This window comes from Peromyscus maniculatus, chromosome 16, assembly GCF_049852395.1.
Source record: "Peromyscus maniculatus bairdii isolate BWxNUB_F1_BW_parent chromosome 16, HU_Pman_BW_mat_3.1, whole genome shotgun sequence".
Classification (NCBI taxonomy): domain Eukaryota; kingdom Metazoa; phylum Chordata; class Mammalia; order Rodentia; family Cricetidae; genus Peromyscus; species Peromyscus maniculatus.
This window is the reverse complement of record NC_134867.1, coordinates 20427220-20441306: the sequence shown is the minus strand read 5'-3', so window position 1 is coordinate 20441306 and position 14087 is coordinate 20427220. Positions and strand designations below refer to the sequence as shown.

The 14087-nt window shown below is 41.9% G+C and overlaps 2 protein-coding genes across 5 annotated transcripts in view; one reads left to right on the top strand and one right to left on the bottom strand.

Annotated features, from left to right (window-relative positions):
- The window catches only part of Nt5dc1 (5'-nucleotidase domain containing 1), a 115366-nt gene that overhangs the window by 62913 nt on the left and 38366 nt on the right, over positions 1-14087 (bottom strand). The window lies entirely within an intron of this gene.
- The window catches only part of Col10a1 (collagen type X alpha 1 chain), a 33777-nt gene continuing 22733 nt past the window's right edge, over positions 3044-14087 (top strand). The window contains exon 1 of the mRNA XM_076552441.1: positions 3044-3408. The gene's annotated coding sequence lies outside the window, so the exon portion shown is untranslated. The remainder of the gene's footprint in view (positions 3409-14087) is intronic.

Below are 14087 nucleotides of genomic sequence, written 5' to 3'. Positions count from 1 at the left end.
AGAAACCCTGTATCGAAAAAACAAACAAACAAACAAACAAACACCCCAACAACACACTTGCCAAGTAGTATTTATGTATTTAGAAATATATATATCTAGGAATACATATTCATATATATTTAGAAATACATATATATTTGTATACACACACATACACTCTAAAGAAAAAGAGGCCATGAATTTGAAAGACAGCAAGGATGATGCATCAGAGGGTGGATGGGAGGAAGAAAAGGAGGAAATGATGTAATTATTTTATAATTACAAAAACCAAAAAATTGTTAAAAAACACCACAGTATAATTTTTCATATTCCAATTGAGTTAAATATCATCTCCATGATCATAGCTTGGCAGTTCTGTGAAGTAATTAATCAACAATGGGCCAGCCAGTGCGGTGGCGCATGCCTTTAACCCTAGCCCTCGGGTGGCAGAGGCAGGCGGATCTGTGTGAGTTTGAGGCCAGCCTGGTTTACACAGCCAGTCCAGCACGGCCAGAGCTACATCATGGAGACATCCTGTCTCAAAAGAAACAAACAAAAAAGGCCCAAATTGTTGCATTTTCTAAGTAAGTCCTACTTGGTAAGCCCTTGAATATAAATATCATTTATGAATGATTCAAAAGAAGCCACTGACAAACAGTACAGGGCTAAAGAGAAAAAAAAAGGAAGGAATATTAACTCCTAAAATGTCTGAATTTCATCATGTGAAATTCTACAATTAAGTGAAGCCAAAGTTACGTACCTTTAAATTTTAAAAAGTTTTCAATGTGTACTGTTCCGTATGGGCATTTTCATACAAGTATCTAATACACATTGAGCTGATTTGCCCACTAAGCCTGGCCCTTCCTTTCTCTGTGCCCCTCCCTGATATCCCATTGTTGTCCTAGACAGTTTTGCTTCTACTTTTACATCCTACATTTATGCATGATTCTATGTATCTACCTAAAAGTCGGAACCACAGACTCCCTCAGTACGACTATCTCCAGCTGCATCCATTCTTTTGCATAGGACTTAGCTTCTTTCCGGTGGAAAAAAAATTCATTGTATATATATTTCACATTTTCTTTATTGGGAGGAAAGCACAGAAAGACAAATACTGCATGTTCTCATATGTCAAAGTTAAAGTTAGGAAAAGCTGGTCTCACAGGCAGGACAAGGGTCAACGGGGGACGGGCAGAGGGTGGTGACAGGTCAGGGGTGTGTGTACTGGCACAGGAGGAACACTAACGCACAGGAAGATGAGAAGTGTCTGAGATGAGAGACTTGCCAATTCAAACGCTTTGATCATCGCATACTGTGTGTCTCAAAGTATATAAATATGTATAGTTCAGGAGTCAATTAGACAGACATTTATGTCACCCTTCTTGCCTTTGAAGGTCAGAAGTATTTGAGCTAATTTTACAAATGCTTTCGGAATACCAAGGTACATTTTGTTATACATGAAAGTCATTATTGGTGAAATTATTAAGGCCACTCCACGTAGTTAAAAGGGAGGTTTATTTAGTGGTGTAACTTACAAGTGAAGGGATAGGTAGGTTACAACGTCTGGGAAAGACGGAGCACAGTCCGGCGGTGTTCTCTGGAGAGCTCTGCTTGGTCTACCTCCAGGGTCCAGGAACCAAGAGAGCAGGCACATCTGGATCTCAGGTCTTCAGGGCCCTCTCTTGGCCCCGCCTTGTAGGCGTGACAGTTACCAAATCCTCAATGGGGGTTGGAGCTTCCAGATCAAAGCTGGAATGGCTACCCACTACAGTCATGGGTGGTAAAGGTGTGTGAATACTGATTTAAGGGTAACTGAATGTTCTGACTGGTCCAAGTGTGTTTTAATCTTGAAAGCAAGCATTTGTAAGTTCTACAGCAAGCCTCAGAGTCTAGCACAATTAAACAACATTCAGATAGGAAAGAAAGTTTCAACTACCATAAGAAAAAATAATTCTCAATTCAGGATGGGAACCACACACTCAGTTCAGCCCTCTCGTCTGTAAGAATGCTGTTCTTATCTTATGCGTGTGAGTGCATGATTGTGTGTGCGTGCATGTCACGGCACATGTGTGGCGGTTAGAGGACTGTGCTGAGTCAGTTCTCTCCCGGCTTCATGAGAGCTCTACAGAACAAGTGCCGTGACCCACCGGGCCCAAGTGTTTCCTCTTCTCCAGAAAGCTCTCAATGAGGCCGACTGCAGGGAATCACATTATCTTCCACATACTCTAACCACTAGATGCAAATGAGAGAAAAGCCCCATGAATTCAGTAGGAAGCTGGACCGTTAGCTCACGTCTGTAATCCCAGCATTTGGGAAACTGAGGCAGGAACACTTGTGCGAGTTCCAGGTCAGCCCCTGCTACAGAAAGAGACTGTCTGAAAATACAAAGGCAAAGATGAAAATTTGCTATAAATTTCCCATGGACTTAGACTATCATTGAACTATTTTCTAAAGGAGTGTTTTGTATTTATTCATGGAGATAAGGACATGAGTATTAGTTTAGCTCCAGGGAGCATAAAAACTACATGGGCTGGAACCCTAGACAGAGATTAAATAAGTTGGTAAATTAACTACAGCCAGGCAGCCATGATGTTATGCCATCACCGGTATTCCGGCATTCAGGAATGCTGGGTACTTTCTGACTACTGCACAACACAGGACAAAGGAATGGCCTGAAAACGGGTAATCACAGAGGAGTAATTATCAAATAAGTGGGAAGAAGCATGCAAGAAAAGAATAGGACTGAAGATTCCATAATAAACTCTTTTTCTCTCTAGATAAAAGAAAATCACATTTTTCTGATTTTTGCTATGAGTAAATACAAAGCTGGGTTAATTTTAAAAGACAATAATATAGAAAAAAGTTAATAAAACTACAAAATAGTCACATGTCATCAACCACCTCAAAAACAGCATTGATAGCAGGGGATGGCATAGGAGACATCCATCTGTGGAAACTGGCTAGCATCACTGGCTAGTAGGCAGAGACACAAAGGAATTTCCCCCTTTGAAACAGAAACATCCTTTAGATCTAATAATTAAAAGTCCCACTAAGAGTCTGTGCCAAGGTGTCATTCTCTCCTTACAATAACACATGGGATCAAGCAAGTGAGACTCCCAATCCCCAGCCACGTCCCACAGTCACCGGCTGCTGGGAACAACAGAAATTGATTCTCTCCTGGAAGGGAATCAGAAGGCAGACCATCACTCAGTAGCCAGAACATGATTCAGCAGAGCTTTGTATAAAAAGCACAAAGTTCAGAAACAGTCGTGGGGCTCTGCAATAGTGGATGGCTTTGACCCTTCCTGGGATCACTGCCCTCAACGTCCTTACTTCGGACTGTGCAGCGGAAGCCCATGCACCGCGGCAAAGCTGCCCCTTGCTGTAAGAGAAGCAGACAAGCACGCAGGGGACTCTCAGCAGACACAGGTAGGAGAAAATGCAAATGTGACAACTGGTGTACCTGGTCACAATGTGAACAGATAGGAAACAGGGCATGAACACTAGCTGTAACAATTTAAACAGTTTCAGAGAGGAGACGGGGCGCATGTTTTTTAAAAAGTGGAGGCTAGAGGGGCGCGAGGAGGGAAGAGGGGGATCTGTGGTTGGTATGTAAAATGAATAAAAAATTTCTTAAGAAAAATGTGGAATACTTTTCTCTGTGTCTCATAAGACCACTATAAAGTCGAACCTTTTGGTCTTCAGTAATTAAAAAAGAAAGCAGATCATTGACGAGCAACATGTTTTTTCTGGACTGCAAGAGAAGCTGGAGGAGACAGTTGAAACGAAGGGAGGAGCATCAGCAGATGTGCAGAAAGACTAGTGAGGAAGCGGGTGTCGGGATGTCTGGCCCCCAGCGAGGTTTCCCTTTACAATACTATGGTATCAGCGTCTCCCCGGAACCAGGGATTGTCTGGAGCATGACTTCTAGACATGCAGTAGAGTAGTCTGAACTGGTTACAGGTATTGAGACTAAAAACGTTCTCGCCATTTTAGAAGAACTGCTTTCTTGAGTCTCAAGCTGTCAATGAGATGTGCTTAAGGAAAAAAAAAAGTGGGAAATGCCAAGACTAGAAATGAAAATATGAGACAACATGTAGAAAAATATGCTTTTCATTTTTCTGAACGGTCCCATAACTGACGATGCATTTAGGTTTTGCTCTTTAATATTCTTAGTAGGCTAGAAGATGTGGAAGTCAAGGATGAAAAGCCTCTTGGAAAGAGCCTTGGTAGTTGGACCAGGACAGCTAGAGTCTTCTCGCCCTGTACAGTTTAGTTTCCATGGCTGACGTGGCTCCTGACTTCCTCCTCCTTCACCACTTCAACATTTTCATTTACATCAATGCTTTTTCCCCCTTTCTTCATTCATTTATTAATTTGGGTAAGAGAAAGAATTCCAAATTCTAGGAGGGCAGGGAGATACTCTCTCCCTTCATGCACTTTCTTGTTAGTCTACTGAAAATTTTTAAAAAATGCAATTTCACATACACTTGATCCCCCATTGGACTCAAATCTCTTCAACAATGCATGCTAATCTTTTTTGAATTTAAAAACAATTTGGTTTTAATATTTCAATATTGGATTCTGGCAGCCATTCCTTTCACCAGGTTCAGCTCTTTGAACCTGTCGCCACACTCTATTTTCCTACTGCTTGACCTTCCAAGGCGCCAGCAGCCAAGCATGGAAGTGAGGACGAGGCCCACAAGGCTGCCTGTCTGGGCTTCCACTAAACACTTAACTCTCACCACTGACTGTTCTGGCATGGGCAGACAGTTTCAAAACTGGCTGATGGGCAACAGTTAGTTCAAAAGAAACTTGAACTTGTTCCTCAACCAAATTATTCAAGAAAACAGGTATGGGGAACTGGGGTAGGGTGGGACAAAATCTAGGGTGCCTATAAATAAGTTTAGCTTTGTTCTTCTACGTTCTCCTAAACAATTCTAGTGCGCCCAACACTGGTACCCCCTCCCCCGTTTGGTGGAAGGGAGGTGGTGTTGTACCATGAATGTATCAGAGCCCAGATGCAGTTTGTATGAGGATGATGCAGCAGGCCTTCCTGTTATAGAGCCGGCAGCTCAGTCCTGCAGCAGCTGTTACACACAAACTGTAGTCGGGGAGGGAACCTGGGCCTGAGAAGAGGTGTGCTGTGATAGGCCACAAGGGGGAGGGAGGATGGAAAACCCACTGCTACTGCATCTGACCGACACCTTCTTCCATCTACAGATATATGTGACTTCACTCTGAAATGAAACTCTTAGTTAAGATAAAATGTAATTTAAAAGCAAACACTATGGAGGCATATTGAGATGATGGTTAGTGTCATCCCATCTGACTTATGTCCTGTCTCTTTCCTGACCACATTCATCTTTCTGGGCCTCGCTGATCCCATTATCTCCATGAAGGATTCCACAGAGCTCCTGCATCCGTGTTCTGTCAGCACTTCGTTTCCCCTCTCTCACATTACTTGTGCCCTTTAAAAGCAGAGTTCATTCTACTTTGTACTACACACACCATGCAATTCTTTAATAGGTACACTATGGATAATATGAAAATCTCAAAAGTAGGGATCATACAATATAGCATGAAATCCCAAAGTTTCAATATAGTATTAAAAAGCCCAAACAATCAAACAAACAAAACCCTCAACCAGTTAAATGAGAAAGTTTTGACAGAAAATCAGATCGACTCAGAAGGAAACAAAAACAAAAAACAACTCCATAAATTGAAGAGCTAAACCAGGAATCAAAGAGAAAAACTTTACTATTTTCCTGAATGGGAAACGACAGTGAACAGGATATCAATGATACTGTTTTTTTTTTTCAAAGTAAATAATATTCATATTTAAATGAGCTCAAGAATTTTAAGTAAGTAGATTGGTTATTATTATGATATTTCATTACAGGAGGTAAAAGCTATCCTTGAACTTTGTTAAAATGAATGCAATTTCTTTCTGGCACATTCTCATCCCTAAAACCTTTCAATTTCTTGGATATGTTTCCAGCATTTCTTTGCGTATTTACCCATCCTCATTCCATTTTATAAAAGATAGCATCAATGCATATATTTGTGCATCTGAGGTTTTAAAATTTATACATCTTGGGAATCCTTACATCATCTTACCTACAGAACAAACTACTTTTTTTGCTTTTGGGGAGAACCATATGATTTCCTCTGCACAGGCACAGGTGGTTTATTTACCATTATCTCCTAGAAGAGCATGTGCCTTGTTCTAATGTAATGGGCCCATGTGGTAATGGATCACCATTCACATGTTATTTCACTGATGAATTGGATTATTGATAGGTAAATGCATTCAGGATATTTTTTTATTGGTTCAAAATTAATTTAAATTGCTTCTAATGCTACTTTATCTTTTAAAAGGCCATTTCAAGGTTCTTAAATTATATATTATATTGTATATTATTTATTTTAAAAAGATGGTTTTGCACAGATGCTGATTCACGCTGGTCATTCAGAGGGTCTTCTAACAGTGCCTGGTGGTAGTGAGCGACAATAACTATCCATGGGAAGAGCTAACTAACCAAGTCTGTCATGTATAGTAAGAGAGACTGTCTCTCAGATTATCCCATGTGTGGAGTAGTTTGGAAATTTTAGGAACTTGTACAATATTCAAGTACGTTTGGCCTTTGAGCTCTAAAGCCATAAAAACTCTATAATCTACAACCCATCCAAATGAGAAAGACCCCTCGATGCTACATCACAGATAGTTGCCAACACAGGAAATCCATACACGTCCAGTCAAGGACCAAACTAAGTTCTGTTCTGTCAGTCCCTTTCCTAATCAACAGGGAGTAAAAGAAACGTAGAAAGAACAACGTAGTTGCTAAAGGTTGTTTTCTGGCTTGAAAAACCTGACTGTGTGTATATTGTTTACTCAAGAAAAAAAGGTATTTTATTTTCTAAATCATTAGTTTTCCTTGTCTCCAATGTATCACCACCAAGCTGAGGAATGTGGTATGGCATGTTTGGTAAGAGAAGAATCTCTTAATTAATAATCCTGAGGCATAAACAAGTTAAATGTGGCTTTATTTTTAGATGGATGGATAAAATAAAACAGAGCAAATAAGGAATTTTTTAATTCACCATCAGAAACACCCATGGATTTCTCAGGGAGAACCTCTCCCTTCCCTAATTAAATCAAGCTGTAAATTTACCAAACAAACACATGAACGGTGAACTTTCAAACTGCTGAACACTGCCTCACTGTGCTGGCATCTTTTAAGCAAATACAGAGTTCTGCGTATTTTTTGAATTAGCACTTTGCTAGGAGACTTAAGGTTACATGAGCACTCCAACCCATGAACATGATCACCTGTAGCAAAGAGACGAGGTGTTTGTTGGGTGAATGTGCTGTCAGAGTTCAAGGAGGAAAAGGAGTCAAGGCCATGTCTGCTTTGGAGAAGAAAGCCGGTCACCAGGGGCAGTGTTTGGAACAGAAGGAGATCAAGGCTTAGAGACAACATTTTAGTTTAGCCAAAACTATCACTTCAGATAGTTTACTATTTTTTTCAATATTAAACATGTTTACCACACCACTGATTTCACAATTTTATGTATTTTCATTAAACATTAACATTACCAGTACATAATCAAATATAACTGCTGGTCTTGGGAGATACCCCAGCAGTAAAGAGCTTACTACATAAGCATGGGGACCTGAGTTTGGATCACTAACATCCACAGAAGGTCCCAAGGCAGTGGTGCACAGCTGTATGGGACTGGCCTTCCATCCTTGCTAAATCAGTGAGCTCCAGATGCAGAGACCCTATCTCAAAATACATGGTAGAGAATGATTAAGGAATATACCTGAGCTTGACCTCTGACCCCATGTACATGTTCACAGGTATCTGCACACATACACACATAAACCTACATAAACACACATATATGTGTATACACACACACACACCACATACAAAATAAATTAAACAAAAATGCTGTCCCGGGAAAAGACAAGACTCATTATTAATATGTGCTGACTGGAAAGCTATGCTTTAACATCTCCTTCTTCTATTATTTCAACTAGCACATCATCAAGTCTAGAAATAAGCCCTCTAGACAGCCACAGATTATGTTCAGTGATGTACCCTGCATTTCCCAAATACTGTGTATGTCACTTTATATGGAAAGTAGCTGGAAAAACATTTGGTATGTCACATGGCCTATCCCCTCCAAACTTTATTTTATCAAATTACATTTCTGTATACATATCACCCACAAAATTCCAGAGAAGACAGAGGGACAAGTATCAAGGTCAAGTTGAAAGTCTTTTCCATGGGATTACTCAGGTTTATTGCAGAGAACACAGAAATGAAAATCATGACTAATAAGAAAGTGATTACACTGAATCACACAGGACTGCTGTTATTTGAGTGTTTTTGACACCTGATAAATGGCAACACCTCATGAAGTAAACAAAAAAAACCATCAACAAAGGAGGAAGTACTTATTGATAGCTGATGATTTGACCGGAAGAGACTGAAAAGGTTTCATGTAAGCGATGTCCTCACCTGACAGCTGATGGTAGGCTACAACAGGGCCACCCTCACCTCAAGCCTTCTGTGGAAACTTCAGAGCTTATGGCTGTGCATACTCTGTGCAAGATCACATTTTTAAAATGTATTAACCTTGTATATCATACACAAGAAACCTTACACATGGAGCTAAAAGCATGCAAGGTCATAATTCTGATGGATTTTTAAGAAACAATTCTTAATTCTAACTAACTCTGCTACTCAAAACTATATGTACATTAGTATGTATGTGTACATGTACCAGCATGTATGTTTATATGTATACAGAAGTACATGCACCGTTTGCCAAATGGAAAATATATTGTTAAATGTTGTGCGCAGAACTACTTCAAGTGATTTAACTTCTTTTCCCAAGCAATGCAGTTCGGCCACCTAGTGGTAAAGCACAAAGCAACACCGTTTCTACATGCCATTATGTAATAAATAAGACGAGCAGCAATACAGGGTAGCACAGCTGGTTTAAATTCACTGTTTCTTTCCTTTGGTGAACTCACCAAGTACAACAAAGAATCCTGATGGATTTTCTTCCCAGACTTTTAAAAAGTCATGTTTCAATATGAATAGAGTTAAGTATTAGGTTCAAGTTAACTTTTCATTACACTTTAGTGAGCTGAGTGTTTATAAAGCATCTCACCGAGGTTCCAATGACCTTGCTGAGGAAGTAGATTTGGCACCAAACTTGCCACCACACGCTGTAAGTCTACAGGGGTTACTGTCTGCAGGGAATAGGCTAGACATATAAGAGCCACAGAGCCAAAAGGTGTCGCTGTAAGGTGCTGCAGAAACAGGGAGAAAGAAGGAACACACCTCACTGCAGCATCTCGGAGGGGAGTGTGTGTGTGTGTGTGTGTGTGTGTGTGTGTGTGTGTACACACAAATAAGGGAGGAGAAAAAGGGGAATTCACCAGAAGGGTAGTGGGGTATTCCGGACATTATAATACATGTGAATAACAACAAAGGAACAAGATCGCAGCACATTAAAGGCCTCCACACAATCTGTCCTGGCTATAACCAAGCTGACATGGAGATGAGGATGGGAACACATCAGTTACTAGGAGGAGGAGGAGCGATGTTAGTCTTTCTCGAGTGCTATGCTATGTGCGCTCCTGTTGTACGCCTATCTGCACAGGTGTTCCTTTCAAATTCACCATGCGCATGTGAGCCCTCTCTCTGGACTTCACACATTCAAATGAACAGTTAAAGACCAACATATCCTCCCAAGTCCGCATGTTCAAAGACAGAACTGTCATCTTTGAAAGTTCCACTCATTTCTCTCATTCTCTAAGTTAGAAATCTTCAAAAGACCCAACTGTAAATCTCAGCCATCCCCTCAGTTTCTCCACCAACCAGAATGCTTGATTCTGCAGTCTCCTCCCTCACTCTGTTCTGGAAACACCGAACTTCTCTTGATTCTGTAGTCACCACCTTCACTCTGTTCTGGAAACACCGAACTTCTCTTGATTCTGCAGTCTCCTCCCTCACTCTGTTCTGGAAACACCGAACTTCTCTTGATTCTGCAGTCTCCTCCCTCACTCTGTTCTGGAAACACCGAACTTCTCTTGATTCTGCAGTCTCCTCCCTCACTCTGTTCTGGAAACACCGAACTTCTCTTGATTCTGTAGTCACCACCTTCACTCTGTTCTGGAAACACTGAACTTCTCTTGATTCTGTAGTCTCTTCCCTCACTCTGTTCTGGAAACACCGAACTTCTCTTGATTCTGCAGTCTCCCTCCCTCACTCTGTTCTGGAAACACCGAACTTCTCTTGATTCTGCAGTCTCCCTCCCTCACTCTGTTCTGGAAACACCGAACTTCTCTTGATTCTGTAGTCACCACCTTCACTCTGTTCTGGAAACACTGAACTTCTCTTGATTCTGTAGTCTCTTCCCTCACTCTGTTCTGGAAACACCGAACTTCTCTTGATTCTGCAGTCTCCTCCCTCCCTCTGTTCTGGAAACACCGAACTTCTCTTGATTCTGCAGTCTCCTCCCTCCCGCTGTTCTGGAAACACCGAACTTCTCTTGATTCTGTAGTCTCCTCCCTCACTCTGTTCTGGAAACACCGAACTTCTCTTGATTCTGCAGTCTCCTCCCTCCCGCTGTTCTGGAAACACCGAACTTCTCTTGATTCTGTAGTCTCCTCCCTCACTCTGTTCTGGAAACACCGAACTTCTCTTGATTCTGCAGTCTCCTCCCTCACTCTGTTCTGGAAACACCGAACTTCTCTTGATTCTGCAGTCTCCTCCCTCCCGCTGTTCTGGAAACACCGAACTTCTCTTGATTCTGCAGTCTCCTCCCTCCCTCTGTTCTGGAAACACCGAACTTCTCTCATCCTGAGTGTAGCTGTACAGTATCTTTCACGAGGCTAGCTGTAACAGTGCTGACTCCTAACTCCCTGTACCTACTGAGTTCAAACAGTGTTCAAACACGGCTGGGGAACAGAGGGGAGCAATCCTACAAAGAGGCTACAGGAGAAGAAAGCAAGAAAGGAAATGGTGAAAGAAGTTATGTAGGGATGGGAAAAAAGAGGTCCAGATACGACTTTTAGGAATCCCAACACTCATGAGATGACCAAATCAGAAGTCAGGATACCAGAGGAAGAGGAAACTCGTGGTTGGTAGGAAAAACCGAGAAGAGAGAACAAGAACGGCATCATGACTCACGGAAATGGAAAAGTACAGGTCAGTCCCTTCAGGATAGCTCTGAAGGGAGGGCGGCCAGGAGGAAAGAGAAGGAACTGTGGGACTATAGGCATTAAAGTCTCCAATATGTTAAAAGCGCAAACAAAGATCTAGAGGACAGAGACTGAAAGTCTCAGGGAGACGAAGGAGAAAGAGACAGCCAGCTGTGACCAGCTGTGTGCCAGTCACTATGACTGTTGAGTTGGTTGAGTTCCAAGGCGGAGAAGGGTTGAAGAGACAGCTAATGTTCCCTTTCCTGAGTTCTGAAGCAGGCAAAGGGATGCCCGTCAGGCAGGGGAGGCCAGCGGGACGGCGATGGGAGTTAAATGGTAATGGGATCTGTACAGCGAGGCTGGAGAGAAAGCTGCTCGGCTGGGAAAGGGCTGCCGCGAAAGAAAGCCTGGGAGCCTGAGTCTGAACCAGGGCGAACAAGGCAAGCATGGCGGTGCCTAATCTTACGTAATCCCAGGGCTGGGGAAGCAGAGACAGGTAGCTCTTTGGGGCTTCTTTGTCTCAAAAAAACATGATGGATGGATGACTCTTAAGTAATGGTATCTGTCATCGGCCTCTGGCTTCCTAACCACCCCCCGCTCCACACACACACATACCAACCACCATCACCACCAAAAAACCTAAACTAATAAATTACTGTGTCTACCCTTAAAAATCTTAAGACCCTCCTCACGGGCTGAGGAGATGGCTCAGTGGGTAGACCACTTGCTGGGCAGGCCTGAGGGCCTGAGTCCCAATCCTTAGCATCCACAGAAAATCCACACCAAGCACGATTTTGCTGTGCATGCATCTAACTCCAACACAGGAGGTACAGAAAATGGGCCAGCCAGCCTAGCTGCAATGGCAAGCTTCCAGCTCGGCGAGAGGCCAAGGCAATGAGACAGAGACTGACAGAGGAAGACACCCAGCATCTTGCTCTGGCCTCCATTCGCACACGCACACCTCATATGCATACGCCTCCCCATTTACACAAAGACCATTATAACTATTAGACAAAGAAAAGTCAAGCAGCTCATATAATTTCCAGCCCTGTACATTCACTCAACATTCTGAAGCTTTCGTTAGTTTAACACTTGCATTTCTGGTATCAATGGTAAAGCACAACAAAAATAAAAAAAGGACACAGTGTGTCCTTTGAAAGCAGACTCTGGAATACGAAGAGTTCCACCATCTCAAAAATTTCCACATCTCTCTTTTGGAAGGAGGAGTGTAGCAGAATCAAGCAGGTCACTGTGATCCTGCATCTTCGTCAAGGGAAGTGCCTTAGCAAAATAAAATAGTTGTTTTCAATAAAGTTGGCACCACGTACTCCCCTAACAACACGTCTTTCTGAAGGCCCACAAGCCAAAATCAACACCTTGGTGTTCCAGAAACAAAAGAATATTTGACGGCACAAAACTATCAGTTCATAAACCTCTCAACAACTGAGAAAAGGGTTGCTGTTCTTCACCCACTGTGGAGAATTGTTTTGTTGCTGCTTATTTTTAAATTTACAATGTATTTGCTGTGGGAACCTAAGTCAGTAGTTAATATGGACAAGCTGACCTGGATGCCTTACCCCCATTAAAGTGGGAAGAAAATAAAATAAGGTTTCAATCATTCTGCCTATAAACCTAACTCTAAAGTTAATGACCCAATAATTATGTTTTTCCTTATTGCATGTTCGACAACACTGAATTTTAAAAGCATACCAACAGATCACATATATGCTGTGGGATGTTCTGTATGTCCTGTGGGAGCCCTTCTTGGGTTCTTTGTGGCGTTACCCAGCAGGTCCGCATAGAGGATGATTAGGACCATGGGCCTGAGTGCAGGTGTCTGAGATGGTCTGCACTTGGCTGTGCTGGGGGATGGTCTGTATGTCAAGTTGTTCTGATTGATCAATAAATAAAACCTGATCGGCTGTGGCTAGGCAGGAAGGATAGGCGGGACTAACAGAGAGGAGAAATAAAAGGACAGGAAGGCAGAAGGACTGACTGGCAGCCGCCGCCATGACCAGCAGCATGTGAAGATGCCGGTGGGCCACCAGCCACGTGGCAAGGTATAGATTTATGGAAATGAACTAATTTAAGCTATAAGCACAGTTAGCAAGAAGCCTGCCACGGCCATACAGTTTGTAAGCAATATAAGTCTCTGTGTTTACTTGGTTGGGTCTGAGCGGCTGTGGGACTGGCGGGTGACAAAGATTTGTCCTGACTGTGGGCAAGGCGGAAAACTCTAGCAACACATATACATCATTAGCACTGAATTACCTTATGTTAATGAACTTAAATAAGGAACAGTATGTAAGTGCTCAATGTACCTGAAAAATGGAATAAAATGGAATACAATTTTTGTCTACAAATGCTTTTAACTATATGATCACTTAGTCTGTGAAAATCAAAACCAGTGTAAACATTAAAAGGATTTTCCTTCCTCTCTAATTTATTTTGAAGAGAAATAACCCAAGAGAGACATGCATGGAATTTGCACTTATGCATGAGATCCAAGATGATCTCATGATATGTTATGAGAAGGGCACAGAGTCCTTGAAGGTGAGGCCCAGTGGAGGAAAGGGGCATGAGGTGAGGGTGCAGGCACTGAAGTGGGGATGACCATCTCTATTTGAGATTGAAGATACTGTAATTAGGAGCTATAAATTCGAATCCCTGATCAAATTCAGAAAGTTACATAAGCTTGGAGATGTCAAGAATTCAATCTACATAATAACACTTTTAAATGCCATAGGGCCATCAAATGCCACCTTATTATTCCCTTATTTATTAGGCTGTAAAACTACATAGCATGAAATATTTCTGATTGTAAATTTAAATGTTGATACAGCGCCTAAGTTAACTTATGTAATGTTAAATTTGAATTTGT